Source organism: Trichosurus vulpecula, chromosome 3 (genome assembly GCF_011100635.1).
Source record: "Trichosurus vulpecula isolate mTriVul1 chromosome 3, mTriVul1.pri, whole genome shotgun sequence".
NCBI classification, from domain to species: Eukaryota; Metazoa; Chordata; class Mammalia; order Diprotodontia; family Phalangeridae; genus Trichosurus; species Trichosurus vulpecula.
This window is the reverse complement of record NC_050575.1, coordinates 190,225,496-190,244,162: the sequence shown is the minus strand read 5'-3', so window position 1 is coordinate 190,244,162 and position 18,667 is coordinate 190,225,496. Positions and strand designations below refer to the sequence as shown.

The 18,667-nt window shown below is 40.7% G+C and overlaps 1 pseudogene; it reads left to right on the top strand.

Annotated features, from left to right (window-relative positions):
* The first annotated feature begins 7,083 nt into the window (after nt 1–7,083).
* LOC118842340 lies at nt 7,084–9,712 on the top strand (annotated as a pseudogene).
* Nucleotides 9,713–18,667: the final 8,955 nt, after the last annotated feature.

The following is an 18,667-nucleotide window of genomic DNA, read 5'->3' as shown; positions in this document are numbered from 1 at the left end:
TCGGGGTGGGGGTGGGGCAAAAGGGAGGACACCGGGGAAAACTATCATGTTAATATAAAAAATCAATAAAAATTTATTTTTAAAAAATGTCAATTCTTCTTATTGTAAGACCTTGATTCTAGACCTCTGATCCTGACCAGTCCCAGTCCCACAGGAGGTTGTTATTGTATAGGTTTTTATAATCAACCAGCATTAATTTGAGAACTTTCAATTAGCTTGCCATTTGCTAAATGAGTGTGTGTGTGTGTGTGTGTGTGTGTGTGAGTGAGTGTGTGTGTGCGTGACTTAAATCAGCTTCAGCTCCTCATTCAGGCATGATTTTATTGACCCCTCCATAAATGTATCCATTTCCTGTCTGGCCTCTCCATGCTGAGGTCTCTTGGGCAACATCAGAGACTTAGTAAACTCGAATGTAAAGAACAGTAGGAATCCCTCTGGGAGATGAAGGGAAAAGTCCAAAGTCCCTTCCCTGGAATTCAAGGCCCATCTGGCCCTAGCCTACTGTTTGATAATAAGAACAACGCCAACAATGATATTAGCTAACTCTTATATAGCACTTTAAAGTTTGCAGAAAGTTTTACTTATTCGATCCTCATAACAGCTCTGTGAGGAAGATGCTATAATTATACCCATTTTACAGACGAGGACACTGAGGCTGAGACAGGTTAAGTGACTTGTCCAGGGTCTCATTGCTTGTAAATGTCTGATTTGAATTCTTGAAGTTTTTCTTGACTCCATGTCTGGCACCTCATCTACTGTGCCACCTAACCTTGGCCCTCATTGCACCCGTAATGGAACTGCTGCTCCATACATACTTCTCAACCTACCTTATATTTCCTTGCCCCCATGGACTTTCTCATGTCTTTGCCCTAGTCAGAAAGAAATAGAATCTGCAATGAGAAGGGACCTTATCTAATTCTCAAGTGCCGATGCTTTTCCCTGTCTATCCTTGGACAGCAATCCACCCTGCAACATTTCCCACAAGTCATCCAGCCTTTGCTGGATGACTTTAGAGGAAGGGGAGTCTAATATACCCAGTCACCTTTGGGACACGTTAAGTTGTTCTTCTTATCAGTCTAGAATCTGCCTTGTAGCAACTGTCCTCCATTACTCCTAGATCTGTCCTCAAAGGCCAAGCAGAAGAAGCCTAATCCTTCTTCCACACAACAGCCATTCAGATATTCCAATACAACCATCAAATCCTGCCCCTCCCACGCCCCACCTCCAATTTTGTTCTTTTCCAGGCTAAACATCTCCAATTCCTTCAACTGATCCTTCAGTGAAACAGTGTCTGACGTTGTCAGCATCGTGGTAACTATCTTCTGGATGTTCTCCACTTGGTCAATATCATGCCTAAATTATGGCACTAAGAACTAAACACAATATTCTGGATCTGTTCTAACCAAGGCATAGGATAGTGGGAACTCTCCTTCTAGATATTATACTGTTACTATTATTTGTGTTGGGTCATTTCAGTAGTGTCTGACTCTCATGACCCCATTGGGGATTTTCTTGGCAAAGATACTGCAGTGGTTTGCCATTTTCTTCTCCAGCTCATTTTGCAGATGAGGAAACTGAGGCAAAAAGGGTTAAGTGACTTGCCACTTGGTCACACAGCTAGGAAGTGTCTGAGGCCAGGTTTGAACTCAAGAAGAGGAGTCTTCCTGACTCCAGGCCTGGTACTCTACCCACTATGTCACATAGCTGCCCTAAAATATTATTTATTATTAATTACTACCATTATTAATGTCACTTGATAATCTAGCAATCAATAAACATTTATTAAGTACCTATATGCCAGGCACTATACTAGGTAGTGGGGATACAAGTTCAAAAAATGAAACAATCCATACTCATAAGGAACTTCCATCCTACGGTGGGGGGAGAGGGGCACAAAAAGTACATATGTAAGAACATTGAGAGAATATGCAAGGTGGTTAGAGAGGGAGGGCACTAGCACCTGAAAGGCTGGGGGAAGGCTGCATGCAGAAACATAACATTTATCTAATGTTTTAAAGTTTGCAAAATGCCTCACATACAGTATCTCATTTCATCTTCACAACAACCCTGGAAGGGAGATGCTACTATTATCTTCCTTGAACAGACTAGGAAACTGAGACTGAGAGGAGTTAAGTGACTTACCCAGGGTCACATAGTTAATAAATCTGAGATTGAATTTAGTGTTCCTGACTCCGAGTTGAGTGTTTTATGCACTGTGCCAAACTACCTCTCAATTCCAGATTGTATTAGCTTTTGAGGGATAAAGCACCCTTCCTCCAGCTCTTTGCTTTTTCCCATCCTATCCATCCTTTAGGCTCAGATCACATCCGTCTTACATGAAGCCTTCCTTAGTCTTGGGTTGGCCCAGCTGGAAGTGATCCCTCCTGTATCTGAGCTCTCCTAGCAATTATTGATTCGTATTCCTTTCATACTTCCCAACCTAATCCAATAAATGTTTATTAAGTTTATGTGCTGGGAATTGTGCTAAGTGCTAAGGATATAATTAATAAAAAGCCCCTGCCCTCAAGGAATTTACAATCTAATGGGGGGGGAGGAGACAGTGCACAAAAAGAGACAGGAAGGTGGGGGGCACAATGGGGTTTCTTGCTCCTTGGAGTAGAAGTCGGGAAGAGCAGTAGATGCGAAGTGGAGTGAGCTGAGTCCAGTTTTTGCAATGAAGGAAAGCACTGCTTGATAGTCCACCCTCCAGCCCTCCAATCAGAGGAGAAAAGAAGGGTGCGGGTGTCGATGTCAATCAAGGCTTGAGTTAGCAGCATGGAAATGAGGTTAGAAGTGATGAGCTTATTTCTGGCAGAGCATCTTCTTCTGTGGAGCTGAAATGCTGCAGAACAGCAGATGCAAAGTGGAGTATGGGACCTAGCCTTGTCCCTCATCGTAGCCAGAAGAGAACTGATGCCCCGTACATACTGTCGGACACACGTATACTTGGTTGCTAATGGGCAATGCTTTCTACCTTTTCATGCTCCTTCTCTCCCAACTAGACTGTAAAGTTCTTTGAATAATAACTCCCATTTCTATTCTTTCAAAGTTTACAAAGCACTTTCTTCACAATAACCTTGCGGTTAGGTGGTGTAAGTAATGTGTTCATTTTTTAGATTAGAAAACCAAGGCTTAGAGAGATGACTATGTCTCAGCTTGCACCCTGAGTTTATCACCTCTCTGTCAGGAGGAGTTAGCATGTTTCATAATGGGTGCTCTGGAGTCGTGACTGGTCAGTGCCTTGATCAGAGTTCTCAAATTTTTCAAAGTCGTTTGAACAATGTTGTTGTTATGTAGCTAGTTTTCTGGTTTTACTCACTTCTCTGGGAATATAAGTTCTTACAATTCTTCCCAGATTTCTCTGAAATCATCCCTTTCTTACGGCACGATAACATTCCATTACATTCATATGTCATAATTTGTTCAACCATTCCCCGATTGATGTTTCTAGTTCTTCGTACCATAAAAAGAGACATTAAAACATGTTTGTATATATAGGTCTTTTCCTCTTTCTTTGATCTCTTTGGATTATAAGCCTAGTAGTGGTATGACTAGGTTAAAGGGTATGTACAGTTTAATAACTTTTTGGGCATAGTTTCAAATTCCTTCCAGAGTGTCTGTATTATTTCATGGCTCTACCAACATTGCATCAATATTCCTGGTTTTCCACAAACCCTCCAATATTTGTGATTTTCTATTTTTGTCAACTTCGCCAATCTGATGGATATAAGATGGAACCCCAGAATTGCTTTAAATTTCACTTCTCTAATCATTAGTGTTTTGTAACATTTTTTTCATACAGGATCTTCTTTGTTTTTCTAATTTCTTTATGATAGCATCCTTTATATCTAAGTCAGTTAGGTATCCATTTAGAACTTATTTTGGCATTTGCCGTGAGATGCTGGTTTACACCTAGAAGATTAAAGTAATCTTCTAGATTGCTTTCCAGTTTTCCCAATAATTTTTGTAAGATAGTGAGTTCTTACCTCAAGCAGTGGGTTTTTGGATTGATCAAACACAAGGCTACTATGTTCATTTGTTTATGTTGTGTATCAAATAGATCTGTGCCATTGATCAACCTTTCTATTTCTCAACCAGTTACAAATTATTCTGATAATTACTGCTTTATGATACACTTTGAGATCTGGTACTGCTAGGCCATCTTCTTTCCCATTATTTTTCATGACTTCCCTCGATGTTCCCGACCTTTTGTTCTTCCATTTGAATTTTGTTATTATTTTTCTAACTCTATAAAGTAATCTTTTGATAGTTTGATTGGCATGGCGCTGTATAAGAAAAGCAATAAAGATAGTATTGTCATTTTTATTATGTTGGCTTGGCCTACCCATGAGCAATGAATATTCCTCCAGTTATTTGGATCTATATTGATATGAATAGTGTTTTGCAGCAGTATTCATATATAGTCGGTCCTCAACAATCACTGTTTAACTTTTGTGACTTCAAGCATTCGTGTGATTTTATTAGTAACCTCATTTTCATTTTCACATTGGTAACCACGCACATTTGTGTCAGAGAAAAGAAATGAGAGGCAAGAATGCATGCAAGTTTATATCCACAAAAATGAGGAAAGTATGTGTAAAAGTGTTTGTGAATCTGCTCCAGAAACTGCTAAAGTAACCTGTCAAGTGTGTGATGAGGGAATCGAAAAAATGGAAAAGCAGCTAAGTTTGTGGGTAAATGGGATGGTGGTTACCCCTGACAAGACAGGTAGCTGGCTGTTCTGTGCTGGGGCCAGGGACTCACCCCAAATATATGATTTTTATCTGGGAACAGTGCAACCTCAGAAACAAAAGGGATATTAGAGATAGCAGGTTGTCGCTTTTTCTTTTTTTTACCTGAGCGTTACTTACTCTGATATCTCTACCCCTGCTCCTCCCCATCACATTCAGCATAGCCTTTCCTCTCCCCTGCATTTTATAGGTTATTTCAAGGTTGCTATGTTAGGAAAAATGCATATTTCCAAATTAATGTTTTGTTACAGAGAATTGTATGCAGACATGTATAAACTATATTGGAGGGAACTGGAGGGAAGGATAAGGATTTGAAACTTAAACTTTTTTAAATGTTAAAAAATTGTTTTAACCTGTAATTGGGAAAAAATATAAAATGAGGAAAAAAAGAATTGTATACAGAAAAGTGTATTGTCAGCAAACTCTATTGAAAGATTACAGTTTTTGGTGATCACAGGAACCTAACCCCCTATTTCCCATAGGTTCAATGTAACAACATTTGCATTTTTGACTTTTTCACCATTTTCTGGGAACATTACCCCCATGAAAGTTGAGGACTGATTTTAGTTCCAGTGTGTCTCTTGTCTGGTAGACCCACAAATACTTTATACATTCTATAGTTATCTTAAGTGGAATTTCTCAGGGAAGCTTTATAATCATCTCTATGGATTTTTATCCCTTAAGGTTCTCAACATTTCCTGTTAACTCTCTTGATGAGGTTAGGTAAGGCTCATGGTCCCTTTGGTTAAAGGATTGCTACTGGGATAGATATGTATCACAGAATGCTAGAGCTAGAATAGACTTTAGAGACTAGCTACTTCAGCCTTCTCATTATTTTGTTATTAAAGATGAGTTTCCCTGTCTTACCCTGGCTGAAAGTGCAGGGGTTATTCAGGAGTGCAGTCCCATTCTGATCAGGAAGAGGAACTTTGATCTGTTCCTGTCCTGGGCTGGTCCAGCCCATACCCTAGACCCTCACCCAGACACACACACACGTATTTATGTTGAAGTTAGTTTGGACACCCAATTGGTCTAGCCTGCTGAAACTCAGAATTCTTGAGCTCAAGAGATAACACCAGCCTCAGTCTCCCTATAGCAGGGATTATAGGTATGTGGTAACATGTCCATCCAGTTCCCTAATTTTATAGAAGAAGAAGCTGAGGTTCAGAGAATTAAAATGACTTGTTCAGGGTCACACATTGAGTGGCAAGGCTGAGATTTGAATCCACATCCATGAAGAGCAATTGTAGGGACAGGTGTCTAGGAAGGGTAGATAGAGTTGATTGAACCTGCCCCTGCCTCTAAGGAGCTGACATTTTAGGAGAAGAGAAGATTGGGACACAACATTAAGGAATAAATTGCATGAACAGCTATAAGGGAACCAAGAGCCTAAGATTCTGGGAGTTTCTGGAAGGAGACATTGCTTTCAGGGCTTGGGAGTATCATGAAACAGTAATACCTCTTGTTTCTCTAATTTTAAGGTTTGCAAAGGTCTGCAGTGCAAATATTGCTATTCCTCTTTTTTTTTGGCTGAAGGAAAGTCAGGCTTGAAGTGATTTGTCCAGGGTCACAGACATCAAAGCTGGGACTTGAACCCGGGTTTCTTGGCTCTGAGTCCTGTACTTTTTCCAGACATCACTTGAAGCTGGATGGATTTAGGGATTTTGACTGCTGCCGTTGTTATGTGTGCCAATTCTCTATGTTTGTTTTTGTGGTTTTTTATCCCTGACAGTGACTGATGATTGACTAGCCCTGAATGGGCCAGGGTTAGGATGGGGAAAGAGGGAAGAAGAGCTCTTGTTCTAGTTGAGGGTGGTAAAACAGCCTGCTGTGGTGGGAGAGGCACCGGAACCCAAAGCAGGAGACTAGAAACCGGGTTCTATCATGGGTGTGTTGGCTCTCAGGGCTGCTGGAACCTCACAAATCAGCTAGTTCAACCTCTCCATTTTTCAGAAAAGGAAACTAACTTAGTCCAGCGAAGGGAGGCTTGTCCAAGGTCACATGGGTATTAAAGATGTAACAGAACTAAGATTTGAACCCAAGTCCTCTAATTTCAGATACATTTCTATTTCTGCCATGTTGCTAATGGGAGATAATGGGTTTGTTAGTGGTTAGGGAAGGTCAGCACTGATTTTAGGCCCGGTATCAATAGCCATAAGACTGAAATCCTTTTACAACTTTCCTCAGTCTTAGGGAATGTTATAGTTAAAAATCCCAAGAAGAAGAAGCAGCTAATTTTTCTTGTTTTTAGTTTCTCTCTCTGCAGTATCTCCTCTGAGCAGCCGAGATCTGACAGATTGTCTTGTTCATCAGCTGGAAGCAAGACCCCAGCATGACCACGCCTCATCTCCCTGAGCTCAGGTGTTCCCGGACAGACGTACTGGAGTTTCCTTCCTGCCCCAGCAAACTAAGCTGTTCTCAAGGGCTGTAGCCAGGGAGGGAGGCTGGTTCAATCATTAAATGCTCAGCTGCCCGGCAGGCGACTTGGTGATGAGGCGTTCAGTTTACACCGAGGTCAAACTGCAATGTTAATTCTGGGGCAAGTCAGCTCACGGATTTTATTTTTTTTAATGTTAACCAGGTGCAGACTCTGGGAGGCAGTGGCTGGGCTGTCTAATGGGAGCACAGTTGAAGGAATTCCAATGAACCTGACTCCCTTCGGCCTGCACTTACATGTTCCAAACACCCCAGTTCCCACAGTGGGAAGCTAAGAGGAGTTTGAAGCAATCCCATTGCTGGAAATGGTTTCTACTTCAAAAAGAACAATTTGGCCCTTGAAGTCTCCTCTTCTGAGTGTGTATATGGCCTGAAACATTGATGAATGCAAAGAGAAAACTTTTAGGAATCTGCTCTGTTGTCCTTCACAGACCAAATGTTTGACAGACTGAGTGAGCCTGGAGATTGGTACAGGGCACTCCTGGGGAGGAAACTCCCTCTACCTTAGTCTAAGAGAGTTGCCTAGAGCACTCAGGGAGGGGTTAAGTGACTTGTCCAGAGTCACCCAGTCAGTATGTGTCAGAGGCTGGACTTGAACCCACATCTTCCTGCCTTTCAGGTCAGCTCTCCTATACACAATATCACATTTTGACAGACCATAGGGAAAAAGTATAGCTGAGGAGAAAGAAAGCAGGACTGAGAATCCTTGAATTCTGGAGACAGAAGGGGCCACAGAGCATAAATAACTGCTGTGCAGTGAAGTAAACAAACCAAGAAAATGACATACCCAAGACACACAGTGTAAAGAAAAACAACACCAAAAGAGATCAGAACCCTTTTTGGTATGAAGTACAATCAAGTCCAGGAGACTGAGGATGAACCATCTTTTTCCACAGAGAGGTGGTAGATTTCAGGTGTATAGAATGGGACTCAAAGTGTCAATTACTAATTTGTGCATCAGTTTGTTTTGTTTACCTTTGTTTTATTATAAGGGAAGGATTGATAAGAGGAGAGGAGTGGGAAATTCATGTCACTGCCCTATAAACTCCCATGGCTCCTTATCACCTCCAGGAGCAAATACAAAATCTTCCACTTGGGATTCAAAGCCCTTCAAAACCTAGCTCTTTCCTACCTTTTCATTCTTCTTACACCTTACTCCCCACAACACTACCGACTTCCCTGGCTTCCTCTGAGTTCCAGTTAAAATCTCATCTTCTATAGAAAGCCCCCTCTTAATTCTTGTTTTTCCCTCTGTTAATGATTTCCTTTTTATCCTGTCTATAGCTTGTTTGTACACATTTTGTTGTCTTCCCCATTAGACCGTGAGCTCCTTGAAGGCAGGGACTGTCTTTTGCCTCTTATTATTACCCCAGTGTTTTTCATAGTAAGTGGCACAAGGTAGGTGCCTGGTAAATACTGACTGATTGAAATGCTAGAAATGTTTTTTTTTCCTCTTAAAGCAGCAAAAAATATTTTTGAACCTCAAACATCAGAGCTAAAGGGTATCTTAGCAGCTGTGTAGCCCATTTTGTAGAATAGAAATTGAGGTTTAGACTGTAAAATTTCCCTGTCAGGGTTCAGGGACCTAGCAAAGTCACAGAGGACATGACCAATTAGCATGGGGATAAATTGATCACCTGCCTTCCTAGCATCTGGAGATTTTCTTGGTAGAGAATTTTTAACCAAAGAAGCTGATTTGTTTGTCAGTGATTTTAGCTTCACTTGCACATACGAATGAGTGGAGATCAGACAATCATCTCAAGAAAACTTCTTTTGTCCAGGTCCGTGCCATGAGGCATAGGGGAAGATTACTGGAATCAAAATTAGGAGGAAGCCTAGAGAGACTAGTGAACAATATAGTTACACACTAGAGTTGGCTAACGGTGACCCAAAAAAGCCAAAAGGCAAAATGTCTACTTGTGCCTTCTTTGTACAGCCATGCTGTGATGAATATAAGAAAAAATTCCTTAAGTTCTTGTCAGTTTGGCAGAATTTTGAAAGTAGTGCTCAGAAAGATGGAAGCAAATGTCTGAGAAGGAAAAACCCAAGTTTGACAAAATGGCAAAGGCTGATTAATTGTGGCATGATGGGTAGATGAAGGATTATGGACCAACTAAAGGTGAGAGGAATGCTCCCAAATGGCTCCCATTTGGCTTCTCTCTATTCTGTTCAGAAACTCACATCAGGAAAAAAAAATCTACAAACCCTGGGATATCCATGGGGATGCATAGCAAAATAAATAAAATAAATAAATAAATAAATAAATAAATAAAATAAATAAATAAATAAAGCCCCCCAAAATAACTTGGTGAGTTGTGGAATAATCTGAGTGATAATAAAAAGCAGCCATACAACAATAAGGCAGCAAAATAAAGGAAGAATATGAAAAGGATGTTGCTGATTATAAGTCCACAAAAAAGTGTGGTGGTGCAAAGGGAACAGCTAAAGCTTCCCCAAAACTGGTGAAGGGGAAGGAAGAGGAAGAGGAGGAAGAAGAGGATGAAGATGAAGAGGATGATGAATAAAACTGTATATTATTTGTCTTTTAAATACCACAGAGTAGGGGAAACCCTAAATGAAGTACCTTTATTGATAGAGTATCAACTGTAATTGTAGCATTCAATTTTTAAAACTGGAAATAGGAGCTCTTAGCTATATCGCCTGGTTTATGTGACATGGCAGTAGATGTTATGAGCACCCTGAAACTGTTGCACACAGTTGTATCTATTTCCAAATGTTTTCAAAATGAAAAGGAAATTTAGTGTTTTCCTCTTTCAGTGAATTTTGCTGTTGCTATAACAAAGCATTTACAAATGTTTCAGGCTTTTTTGTGCGTGATAATTATGATTATTGGTTAGAAATTCTAGATTGGAAATTTACGCGCCCCCTCTGTACATCTGAAGAGTGGGAGCATGTACATGTCTCCACAAACCCAAATATACACATAAACATGTGTAAGTATACATAAACACATGAACATATGTACACATATATGTATACATATATGGATATGTATTTCCATTTATCTATAGGAAAAGTAGACAAATCCTTTTCATAAATATTTGGAATTATGATATCTTAGAAAGCGAGAATTAATTTGCATCTTTCATAGAGTGCCATGACCCAAAGCATGCACTGTTAGAGTAGCCCTATGTGCAATAATTGTCCATCTACCTTAACAGTTGTCATTTTGTATGAAGTAAAATAGCAGACTGTTGACATTCCTGGATGTGGAAAGGGGGAAAGGTTTCAACTGACATAAAAAGTGATTTTGGGGGTTGTTTTTAAATAGAAACTACCTCTTTTTCAAAAAAATGAAAAGACAATGTAGCAATGGAAATTAAAATACGTTCTGTACCTAATATTTGGAACATTTTGCTGGTTTTTTTTTGGTATACTTAGAATGTTAAAATGTTTTTCAAAACAAAATAAACAGTATCGCCATTTTAAAAAAGAGGAAACCTAGGTTCTAGGCTCAGTTCTACTACTTCCAAGCTCTGTGATCTTGAGTGGGTTATTTAACTTCCCAGTTTCTTAGTTTCCTTGCCTCTAGTTTGTGGGATAATAATCTCTGCCTATCCTAATTAATAGTGTTGTTATGAGAATTAAATGAGATGATAGATATGGAGGTACTTAATCAACTCAGTAAGCATTTATTAAGTACCTACTGTGTGACAAATACCTTGGCAAACCCTGGGGATACAAAGACCAATAGAAAGAGCCCCTGCTCTCCAGGAGCCCCTTAGGGAGCTGTTAGGTACCATATTTGTGAGAAGGGAAAATTATTATTGCTGATATGCACTGAGATGGAAACAGTCCTCAATTACCTACTGAATAAAGTTCAAAGTCGAGTAGCAATTGGAAAAGTTGGGGGAAAACTGTGATATATAAATAAGTATAATGGAAATTACGGCACTGAGGAATGAAGACTAAAAGATTTCAGAGGAAGCATGGGAAGACTCATTTGAAATGATGCAGGGTAAAGAAAGCAGAACCAAGGGAATGATATTCACAATGATGGTAGCAACAAAGTCAGCACAAAGAGGCAACAAATTCTGATCCAGGCTAGTACCACACTATTAAATTAAGGGACACATCTCTCCTTTTTGTTAACAACTGATTATCTAACTTTGGTGGAGGGCGGGAAATACACATTGTAAGGGGGTTTATATGAGAGTTTATTGGAAAGTATGTTTAATGAGGCAGCTAGGTGTCTCACTGGTCAGAGCAGTGGGTCTGGAGGCAGGAAAACCTGAGCTCCAATCTAGCTGTGCAACCCTGGGCAAGTCCCTTAACCTCTATTTGCCTTAATCCATTGGAGAAGGAAATGGCAAACCACTCGAGTATCTTTGCTAAGAAAACCTCATGGACAATATTGACTTGCTATGGTCACGGAGAGTCAGACATATATATGTATATGTATATGTGTATGTATATGTATATGTATATGCATATGTGTGTATGTGTATACACACACACATATATGTATATATATGTATGTGTGTGTGTGTGTGTGTGTGTGTGTGTGTGTGTGTGTGTGTACATGTATAACGACAATCTGTTTAATAAAGAAAAAAATAGCTCACATTCCTTAGCCTGGGATTCAGTGCTCATCTCAATTTGGTACAGTCTCCTACCTTTCCATTCTTATTTCACATTACTACTTTCTCTGTCCTCTAAGCTCTAGTCAAACTGGGCTTCTCACTGGAAGGAACTAGATATAAACTGTCTCTATATGCCTATCGCTTAGCGTCAATGTCTGCACATAATAGTTGCTCAATAAATACTTGCTGTAATGGAAGGAGCACTGAATTTGGAATTAGAGAACTTGGGTTAGAATCTTGGATTTGCTGCTCGCTACCCGTTTGACCTGGGATGAGTCACTTCATCTATGGGCCTCAGTCCCCTCATTTGTCAAATGGGGGGTGGGGTTGACTAGATGACAACCAAGGTCCCTTCCATCTCTGAATCTATGATCCTATCATACCCTAGTAAACATGCCTTATTACTTCAAGCTTGACTTCCATTATTTCATCTGAATTGTCACTCTTTCTGAAGGAGCATCAGGGAAGCCCTTAAATAGAAGTTAAAGCACCAAGAGACAAAGCTGTTCCAGCTACAGCAGAATTGTAGATCTGATGAGGAATCACTTTCCCCCCATTCTACACCAATTGCTAAAATCAGTTAGGGAAATTCTGTAATATCTACCACCTCTCAGACACTGACCCAAGAAATGGAAGGCTTTGCTTCATATCCAGTGCCCTCAGAGCACCTTAGTCCTCCCTGAATGCAAATAGGAGCTCCATCTATAGCCTCTCTGGTGAGTCATCTTCTACCTACCTAAACACTCCAGTGGGGAGGGGAGCGCACTATCTTCCAGGGCACCCCGCTCCACCTTGGGATATGCTCACTGTTAAGAAATTTTTCTTTATTGCATTATTTTGTCACTTAGTGAAAGTTTTGGTTGTAAATCTTCTTCTCTCTATTTCCCTTTGCTACCTCTTAGAGTCCTTGCCTTCTTCCAACACAGCCTTTTCCATCTCCTATGGAAGCCATTTTTGATCCCTTGTTTGCACCTACTCTCTTCTTTTTCGGATCATCTTGCTTTTACTTAACCATGGGTAATGAAAGTCTGGTTAATGGGAGAATATGTGTGGATTGGCCCTTCCTCCTGGGTTATACAGAACAGGGATAATGTTCTTTGCCTCCTATAATCTAACATGTGAAACTTTGGGAAACCAATTTCTGTCTGTGAGTGATGAAAAATCTTTTGTTTGGCTCAGGAGGGGCAGCCATGGTAAGGGTTCCTTGAAGGGAGAAGAGGACTTCTGGGACTAGCAGTATTGAGGGACCCCTTGGTCCTGTAAGTTCCCAAAATATTTGTTTCAATAATTTTGTGCTTTAAGCTTGAGCCCACTCTCTCTAGGGACTGTGTGTGTGTGTGTGTGTGTGTGTAGGGGGGAGAGTTTGCTCTCTGGCTTGGGGGAATGCTTTTGTATTTCAGGCCTTGATGCACCTGCTCAGTAAATATTCCTTTGTAAAAGTTAATTAATGCCAACTGCTGCTTGATATTGGGGAGCAAAGTAGATGGACACTTAAGAAGGATAGATAGTGTTAGAATACCCCAATTCCCAGAACTCTGAGGGAAGAAGTCATCAATTGCCCTCCAGGGACCCAGAGTGAGAAGAGTGATCCCAGAAAGGGTTTTAGATATGTAAATGTTGTATCCTCCAGTAGAAGAGAAGCTGTTTGAGGGCAAGGACCACTTAAGTTTTGTCTTCGTATCTATCCCCAGTGCCTAGAACAGTGCCTTACACATGTGCACATGCAGTTTCACATTCAGTCCTTTACTTTTCCAAGGCTGGTTTATCTCAGCCCTATCTGTCCAAATTGATCTGTATGATAATTACATCATAACATAAAAACTACATTTCCCAAAGGGCTATGTATTTTTTCCCTGGAGTTTGGCTGGGAGCTGGGGCAGGTTATTGGTGGGAATCTATCAAGTGTTGTTTGCTTATGGCAATAATGATAAAAAATGCTTGGCGAATAACAAAAAACGCTTGGTGAATCAAATGGAATTTCATTGTTGTGGAGCTCACTGTTAATTCAGCAAAGGGTTTTCAAAATAAAATTTAATTTTTTTTTGACTCAAAGAAAGGGCCTTCTAAATCTACTTCATTGTTTATTTATGTCTGAATTTAGATTTTCTCTGTACTTGGGCTAGTCCAATATGCAGATTTGCAACCGGGTCGATTCATTTGCAAAGTAGCCAGGCTTTCTATGTGTCATTGTGAACATATCTTTTTTAAATTTTTAAAGGGTGTCTCCTCAGCATGGAACTGATTTGAAGTGAACATTCTGAAACCTAGAATGCTCCTAATTGCATTAGAACTGCCTTGAACCCCCGAAGTTACTGAGGCTTTTATTCTTTGGTTGGGATAATCAGGAAAACATCTCAAATAACACTTCTCGCTTGATTAACATGAAGTTCCATTGAGTGCATTTCTTTTCTTTCTTTTTTTTTTAAAATGATGATCAAAGACTGAAGGCTGATAAAGGGTTCATGAAATTAAATAGACTTCATGGTAGCCTAGGCTGAGGCGACTGCTATGAAGATCCAACCAAGGAACATCCCTGATGTAGGAATTGCTAGCTTAGAAGGGACCCGGTGCATTTTTTTAGTACTTAGAAAAACTATAGAGAAAGTAGAGCAGAAAACTGTTTGCTCTGGATTTTGGAATCTTTTTGACCATCAACTTTTCCACTCCTCTTTTTTCCTCTTTCTAAAGTCTTACCATGAGTCTTGGAAGCTGAGAACTCTGTGTGTAAGACATATTTTTTTGCTTGTCTTTCTGTTTCTGCTCCAGTATCTTTCTAGACAGTATTTTCTCTCCTTTCTATCTGGTTCTGTATCTCTGTTTCTCTCTCTGTTTTCCCCCTCAAAAATAAGGGCCTTTCATGGCACATATGTAGAGATGATGAAGGAGCTGAGGAGAAGACTGTGACTGAAGGTTTCTTGAACTGCCTGTCTGAATAGGTAATCTTTCCACTTCCTCTTACCTATCCCTCTTCACACTGCAAACTATATATTTTCTTCTCTGGCTGTTTCTTTCTTTCTCTCTGTTTCTCTTTCTCTTGGTCTCTCTCTCTGTCTCTCTCCATGTGTCTCTGTCTCTCTGTCTCTGTGTCTGTCTGTCTCTGTGCCCATCTATGTCTCTGTCTCTTTCTTTGTCTCTCTGTTTCTGTCTCTCTGTCTCTCTGTCTCTCTCTCTCTCTCTCTGTCTCTGTCTCTCTCTATCTCTCTCTGTCTCTCTCATCACTAGCATCCCAGTCCAGGATCCCTGGCTTAGAGACCAGGTATTTTGCCAGGAGGAAAGAGACAAAGCTGTATTCTGGTCTGTCCCCAGGAACGAGGCCAATCAAGCAATCAATAAACAAACATTTATTAAGCCCCTGCTATATGCAAAGGTGTTATGCCTGTACGAGAAATTAAAATACAAAGAATGAAATGACTCCCCACTCTGACTCCCAGATTGGGGTTTGAGGGGCCTTGTCAGCAGAACAGTTACGTGGAATCTCAAGACACATGACAAGACAGGAAGCATCAGGTAAACAATGGCTCTAGAAAGCCCAGAGGGTCTGGGAGCCCTGTCCTTGGCATGGAAAACATTCTCTGTTACCTTCAGTTCCTGGTGTTGGTGATTGGGTGGGGTAATGCCCAGGTGAGGGTGGTCTGATGAGCAGGTAGAAATTGAGGTAGGATGTTGCAGAGGAAAGACAAGTGGTCTAGAAGTAAGGAGACTAGAGTTCTAGTCCTGAGTCTTCAGTATGCAGTAGTATTACCATGTTGTTGTGGCTAAGTTATTTTTTTTTAAACCAAGAAACCTATTTCTCCAAGTCGATAGCAGAAACAGTAATCAGAGTGGGGTAATTCAGCTCAACCGAGAGACAGTCCTGGATCTCACCCAAGGGGAAGTTTCCTGAAGTCTCCTCATGGCCTCAGTCTTCTCATCTGCAGAATGGAGATAATAATTCCAGTCCTGCCTACCTCAGGGGTGCCTCTAATCAAATGAGACTTGAAAAGGGCTTTGAAATGACACAAAACTCAATAAAGACAAGGAAGGGGTTATTATTAAACTAAATTTGAAAAGCCATTTATTAATTAATCAAGTATTTAGCATCTATTATTTGTACTTCATTGTGCTTGGCCCTGGGGAAGATAAGAAAGTCAAGGTCAGTGAGACATGTGAAAGCTCTCCACATGCTCTGGGTAAAGGAAAGCAGAGGAGCGACTGCCACGCAGAGCTGCTGCTCGGGTCCAAGGAAGAGCCTTTGGAGAGATGGTGAAAGATTGAGAGTGGTCAGGGCCGCTCAGAAAAACCAGTGTTTCCTTGTCCTGAAACATCTGGTCTGAACATGCTTCCCTGGGAGTCTGGGGACTAGGGGCTCTCATTTCACAAATGCACAACCAACTGAATTGCTGAAGCTTAGCAGCTTGTGGCTTTAGGTTACCTGGCCTTCCCTCTGAGGTGGCAGCCTCTCCACTGGCATCTTCCTATACACTGGCTGTCTCCTCCAAAGCTTCACTCTTCTGGAACTGAGGGAGACCCCGCTGTCCAACTGCTATGTGCCCTACAACCTCCAGGAAAGAAGACATCAAGTTCTCCCTTCCCAAATGAATGATATTTTCTATCTGTCTCTTCTATGTGTGGTATGGATCTTGGGGGGATTATGTAGATGATCCTTCAAGTGCTTGGAGATCTTCAGATGAAAGTTCCTTTAATATGTGGAATGCTATTAGGATTCACTGCAATTTTTCCTCCAGTCCTAAATCACTTCACAGATATTAACTAATAAATCTGGCTCACATTCCCGTGGGGAATTATTATTTATATTGTATCTTATTTTATACATTTGGAACCATCTGTGATTATAACTCAGAAGGCACTTGAAATGTGACTGGAAAACCCCCAGCCCAGGCTCCTTTAAACCAGTGTTTGAGTTGGGGGACACTGTAGGTAGGGTGGGATATTAATTTTTCACCTCCTCACCTTAGAGTGAGCATATCTCCTCTCTCCTTTTCCCCTCCAGGCTACTTTCCTTAACTCCTCCCATTTGAGATTTCCAATCTAATCTACTTTATTTCCTTTCTTCCCTTCTGTCTTTATCTCTTCACTCCCCAATTTCTTTCACTCTACTTGTTTTCCTCCACTTCTCCCTCATCTTCCCCTCTTCTTTCCCCCATTCTCTTAAAATAAAAAGCATCTCAGTTTTAAACTTAAAATTCTAAAGCTTGAGTGTTCTCTTGGTATAAAGAGGGACTGTTTCCTGGGTGATGTAGAAGACCTAGATCAAGCCTTCCTTCCTTCTTTCTCCTACTTCAGGCTCCTATCTCCTCTCCTCCCTTTCCCCTCTTCCCCTTTCCTTTTCCTCTCCCCTATTCCCCATCCTCTACCTTGCCCAAGAATTGGTAAATGGACTCCAGCTGCTTGTGGTTTAATAGCAAAAGTACTAAATTTGGAATACCTGGATTTGACACCCAGCTCTTTCTTTCTTTTTTAAATAATTAATTTTTAGTTTTCAACATTCACTTCCGTAAGATTTTGAGTTCTAAATTTTCTCCCCTTCTCCCCCTACCCAAGACAGCCTGCAATCTGATATAGGTTCTACATATATATTCATGTTAAACATATTTTCACATTAGTCATGTTGTGAAGAATTAGAACCAATGGGAGGAACCACGAGAAAAAAGAAACAAAACAAAAAAAAAGAGAGCAAATAGTATGTTTTGATCTGCATTCAGATTCCATAACTATTTTTTTTTTCTGGATATGGACAGCATTTTCCATCATGAGGCCTTTTGGAGTTGTCTGAGATCCTTGCATTGCTGAGAAGAGCTAAGCCCATCAAAGTTAGCCACTGCACACTGTGGCTGTTACCCTGTATAATGTTTTCCTGGTTCTGCTGAAGCCCAGCTCTTTCACTTAGTGACAATGCGAACTTAGAAAAATCATTTCCTTTTTCTGGGACTTAGCCTTCTCATCTGTAAATTCAGAGGATTGGACCATATGACCTCTGCGGTCCCTTCCATTCTTTTATTTTACAATACTAGTAAGCAATGTTTAGTAGCTCTCAGCTTCTTCCTTCTACTTCCCACCCCCTACCTCGTGAGAAGGGGCAGACAAATAGGTACCAGACGGGGCTCATTTGCAAGGTGTCTAGTCTGGGCTCCTTCTGTTTACTCCCTGGAGAGCCCTAACCAGAGACAGTCTCTGACTTTTTATTTTTTACCTTAGGAGATCGGTCACCTTGGGAAGGTGTTCTCAGAACAGAGTGAGGATTGTAAATATTTGTAGTATCCAGACTCCCATTGTGGGGATGGGAGGGTGCAGAGAGAAGGAAAAGGAAGAAAGGAAAAGATTTGGCAGGAGTCTTGCATGTGTATGTATTTTAAATCAGAACCACCTAGGTTCATTAAGCAATTTGGATGTGCAAAGTATGGACTAATTCCAGGGTATCCTCTAAGGACCCCAAGACTTACGGAATGAAAGAGTTGAAAGGGCTCTTAGAACACAGAATATAAAATGTCAGGGTTAGAAAATACCATAGGAGCAATATAATTTTACTCCCATATTTTAAAGAGAAAAAAAATTGAGGCCCAGGGTAGGGAAGAGGTTTGAGCTAGGTCACATGGTGCATTAGAGGCAGAACTGGGGTTCAGTAGAAGCCAGGCCTCCTCATTCCTAGGCCAATGCTTCTTCCAGGACCTTTGAATCAGGGCCTATCTCAGAAAAAGCCCTGGACTCTGGAGGAATTGAGCAGCTTTCATTTTAGTCAGATTAAGCTGGGATTCTGGTAAGAACAGGTTTTCTCTTTGTATTTCAATTATTTGGCCTGTTCCACTGGCCTAAAGTATGTACAGGAGAAAAACAAATGGATGAAGAATGTTTTTTGTCCAGATTATGGCAGATAATGGG